This window comes from Berghia stephanieae, chromosome 1 (assembly GCF_034508935.2).
Source record: "Berghia stephanieae isolate SIO BIC M18660-M18661 chromosome 1, UCSD_Bste_1.3, whole genome shotgun sequence".
In the NCBI taxonomy this organism is placed as follows: Eukaryota; Metazoa; Mollusca; class Gastropoda; order Nudibranchia; family Aeolidiidae; genus Berghia; species Berghia stephanieae.
The window spans coordinates 23,928,783-23,933,782 of NC_088360.1; the positions used below are offsets into that span (position 1 = coordinate 23,928,783).

The 5,000-nt window shown below is 36.7% G+C and overlaps 1 protein-coding gene across 11 annotated transcripts in view; it reads right to left on the bottom strand.

Annotated features, from left to right (window-relative positions):
* The window catches only part of LOC144970722 (inactive tyrosine-protein kinase transmembrane receptor ROR1-like), a 518,496-nt gene that overhangs the window by 179,404 nt on the left and 334,092 nt on the right, over positions 1-5,000 (bottom strand). Inside the window, exon 1 of one of the 11 annotated variants that reach the window (XM_078910704.1) lies at positions 1,056-1,156. The exons of 3 other annotated variants lie outside the window; for them this stretch is intronic. The gene's annotated coding sequence lies outside the window, so the exon portion shown is untranslated. Of the gene's footprint in view, positions 1-728; positions 1,365-5,000 lie in introns of those variants that run through there. 7 more of the 11 variants (XM_078910733.1, XM_078910749.1, XM_078910688.1 and 4 more) reach the window with 7 other exon arrangements.

Here is a 5,000-nt window from a genome sequence, read left to right on the forward strand (position 1 = left end):
TATTTAAATACAATAACATCTGGTGACTTGATATCGGTAATAGTACAGTGATAAATTATCGAGCAGGCACTGGTGAACGATTTAAGTCTGAAAAATGTGTATGAAACAGTGCCCGACAAAGCCGAAAGACAAATGTGAGTAAAATTCACTCCCAAAAAAATCAGCTTATCTCGAATTGTAGATATTTTCCTGTCTGATTTGTTTGGCGCTCTTTTCATATTTACACTTTTTTTTTCTGAGTTCGATTGGTGGTGATAGTAAATTTATTCTGTGTTCTACAATAGATATGTCTTTGTATGCAATCATTTACCTTTTGGTACAGCTATAATAACTCAGAATGAAATATACTTATCATAAAAATTATTGAAGAATTTTTTTTTTAAGATTGTCATTTGAATTGGTTACAATTGTTGGCCTACGTGTTGAAATCATCAATTTTAAGAGTTACGATTTTAATTTAATATTAAAAATCGAAATGAATTATTAATCAATGTCTGAATTTTATCAGTAAGTTTTTCAAGTTAGAATTTTTAAAAATATAAGACTGTCTAGAAGCAAAATAATTATTTAAAATGAAGTTGAAAAATTCATAAATGACGCGCAGCAATTTTTTTTTGGCTTAAATTAAATGCTAGGCGCAAATGAATTGCTAAAAATCTGGGGTAAAAAAAAAAATTGGAAAAGGTCACGATTTGACAGAAAAATGTTAAAATATATCCATAAATCACTTGTTACATGTCCAAATAGAATTGATATCGTTGAGAAAATCCTTACATGGCACACGAAAATCACAGAAAACGATCACAAAGCACCCGCGATGTATAATAATATTTCTTTTATTTCAATCTTATAATCCAAGCTCAATGACAATTCACCGTGTATCAACAAGCAGCGCCCAATGTCGCTATAATTTCTGTGTCTCTGCGAGGATAATAAAAAGTAATGATGATAATAATAATAATAATGTCCCTCTCACATCCTTATTCACTTTTTACTGACGGTAGATGTATCTATGTATATATACACCACGACAGTATTCAACTATTTCCCCCCACCTCTTTCATTCACAAACTCCCTCTTCTGTCTCTCTCTCCCTCCCCAACAAGCTAAAGACGATAATATAATAATATAACGATACAACATCGCAGAGTGCTACAAAAGCCACACAGCGCTGTCAGCGGTCTCAACTTTTGTCAAGATTTCGTTTACTCCATGAAAATACGTACGCTAGGTAAAAATACGGGCGACGATTCAGTCAGTCGTACGCACGACTCTCTCGCTCGCTCGCCCCTTCGCTCACGACAAATATTCTTCGATTCATTCGCAACAACCTCAAAAGCTGTTGCATGTGCCAGTTAATGCTTGCTTACCACGGATCTCACTATTTAACGGGCTCCCCTCTTCTTACTTAGCGAGTAAAAAAACTTCATGCAGCAGGCAGGTAAAACGAAATGGTACTCGTCTGCATGCTATGTCTATCACGACTTGCTCCATGGGACTCTAATCTGACGTGCATTTGAATCGCACGTTTTGATTTGCGGGGTTTTGGCATCAAGTTACCGTTTAATTGGTTAAAGTAAATTAAACGCTCTAAAAATGAAACGAGAGCTACCAGACTGGTTACATATCATGTGTTTATATGGAAGGGGATGTAGGATAGCTAACTGGATGGTTGGCTGGCTGGCTGGACGAACGGAACGGCCAGCCAGCCAGGCGAGATGTGATTTGACGACGAAAGGGGAAATGGATAGATGGATTGTGGAGTGAGTAGATAGAGGATTAAAAGATTTTGTGTGGGGCGTCCATAATACATTATAGAAGGGAATTGAAAAAGGAATTGGGCGACACACACACACACACACACACACAGAGAGAGAGAGAGAGTGAGAGAGAGAGAGAGAACAGAAAGAGAGGGAGAAAGAAAGAAAGAAAGAGAGAGAGAGAGAGAGAGAGATAGGAAAGGAGAGAGAGAGGGGGGGGGGGGGGTAGGGGCGGATGATAAGTCTTTTTGGGTTGTTTTTTTTTTTTCTTTTTTTTTTTTTTTTTTTTGTGTGTTTTTAAAAAATGGAATATCGTTTTACAGGTTTTATCACATTTCGTCCAACATGTTAAGTGCTGCTGTTGGATCCGAACACATTGTGAAGCGCTTTGAACACGGTTAGTGGATATTGTGCTATATAAAAGCTCAAGATTAAATGAAGTGGTGTGTGTGTGTGTGTGTGTGTGTGTGTGTGAGAGAGAGAGAGAAAGAAAGAGAGAGAGAGAGAGAGAGAGAGAGAGAGAGAGAGAGAGAGGGGGGGGGGGGGAAATTGGTGCAACGTTCTAAGTTTTAGAAAGACCCCACCTTAAAGACTTACTTAAATTCCCAGGTTTGAAAGTTTTTGACAAGATGAGGGTCATTCTAAATTCGAATCCATCGATATTTGAAGGACCAGTTTTTTGTCCCAATTTTTTTTTAATTTGTGGGGTTTTATTTTCATTCTTTTTTTTTCTTTTTCTTTGGTTATTTTTTGCTTATGGATTTTTTTTTTCACTACTTAGATAGATAGATGCTGGCCTCAGGTAGATTGTGTCGTATTTATTTTCGATTCATAAAACAAAACATTATGACGAAAAACATCCATTGGGAAACAAGCGAGAAACGAAAACAATAACAGTTGTATGGAGTAACGTGTGGAAAAACAAACACAGCAGGAAAAGATGACAGGTTTGACAACACGACTCGCCTCGTATCATCACTATCATTTTCTATCGGTGCTATGTGTTTAGGTAAAATACTTACAACATCTGTCACCCGGATATAATGTATCAACACATACACAAAAAAACTATGTTTTACCTTGAACGTTTATATAGTCTGATTGATATAATGTAGTGAGAACTAATCATTCAATTCGCTGTTTAAATACAAAAAGCTGAGTTACATCAATTACGTTCCTTCTTTTGATGCCATGCGTTTATGTAAAATATTCATAATATCCGTCAGCCGTATATAACGTATCACGAAACAAAACTATGTGTAACTTTGAACGTTCTTAGTCCGATTGAAAAAATGTAGTGAAAACTTATCATTAAATTCGCTGTCTGAAAGAAACAACAACAAAAAACAATAACAAAGAGCTGAGTGACGTCAATTTCATTCCTTCTATATAAATAATTATAAACCCCGATACCAAGAAGGCGACGCGCACTTTTTGCAGGTCCGATAACCAGATTCAATTTTGTAGGGTTTTATTAAATTTTTTCGTTGGCTATTGGAAGGGGGGGGGGGGGGGGGGGGGTGGGGGGGGGGGGGGGGGGGGGGGGGGTAGGAAAAAAAAGGGGTGAGGTGTATTTTTTGTTTGTTTTGTTTTCCTTGGTTTTTTTTTTTTTGTTTCGTTTTGTTTTTTGTTGCTTTTTTTTTTAGATTTTTTTTTTAGCTTTGTTTTGTTTTATCACATGCTTGAATAGAATTACGGAGAAGAAAACATCTGACGAGAAAACAATAGACTGATTGATATTTTCAATGAAACAACCATACGTTTGTTGTACATAAAAGGCGAATGTCTGGTACGATGAGCTGTCATCACAAAATCAAAGACAAGTCTGCCTTACTCTGGAAAAACCCATATTTTAAAATTTGGCCAGAAAAACTCGTCCTTCAAATATCGATCGATTTAAATGACCCTCATCTTGGTTAAAAACTCTCAACCCTGGGGCTTCGCGACGTCCCAGGTTTGAGAGTTTTTGCCTAGGTGCGGGTCATTTAAATCGATCGCTATTTGAAGGACGAGTTTTCTGGCCAAATTTGCAAATACGGATTTTCCAAAGTAAGGCAGAATTTGAGTGAATGTGTCAGTCCAATCAGTCGACCTACCATATCATTAAATAATTATAGAGCTTTTGTTACGATCGAATATCGAGGAAAACAAAACAGCGAATATATTTAATTGATTGAAAGATGGTTGCTCCCACAAGAATAGAAAATGGCGGACTAGCTAAGTGTGTCGAGACAGCCTGTCTATCTTTGAATGGACCCCGTAGAACTCCGCGTAGTTCAGGTAGATAATTACAGTTAACTGCATAAAAATAATTGTGACACATTTAATAGGCGGCCCAAAGGATTTTGGCTCGAGGGGGAAAGATACAAGCACTTGAGATAAACAAATCGGAGACTAATCTTGCATAAGGATGACAGACTCAATATGAAACTGGTTTACAATATTATTTTATTATTATTATTTTTATTTTTTTAACAAAGACTCATTGCTTTGGAACAAATCGTTTTGATACACGTTCAGAAAAAGAAAATACAACAAAACACATAGTGTATTGAAAATTTTGGCCAGAAAACTCGTCCTTCAAATATCGATCGATTGAAATGACCCTTATCTTGTCAAAATCTCTCAAACCTGGGACTTCGGCCGAAGTCCCAGGTTTGAGAGATTTTGACAAGATAAGGGTCATTTCAATCGATCGATATTTGAAGGACGAGTTTTCTGGCCAAAATTTTAAATAAGCGCGTTTTTGTTGTTGTTGTTTTTTTTTTTGTTTGTTTTTTTTTTCTTCAGAGCATTGACAGAAAGCATCTTATTGTGTTCATGAGAGTTGCTGCTGCTAGTGTCTGGAGGAGTTCACTCAAAAGCGCATATTTTATTGATATTTTATTATAAGCGGTTATTTAGTGCTAGTCGGGAGCGTCAAGCTAAGGTTTATCCCCGGTTTTTAGGTCGTGACGCGTACCGTAGCAATTGCAAGCCATCCTCTGAATAGGACGGTATTACGTGTAGTACATATGTAACCCCTCGTCTCAATACGGTATTAAGTCGGGATGATTAGGATGTTGAAAATGGACTATGTAGCCAGAAATATCATGTTTAAGTTGAATTTATATGCTCTATAGAAGAGAAGGAATATCACATTTTACTGTGCTAAATACAAACGTTTCATGGTTTTGACCAGTTTAATTATAAATTGACTTTTTTAGCATCTGGTCCATTCGGACATAATACCGTTTTGAG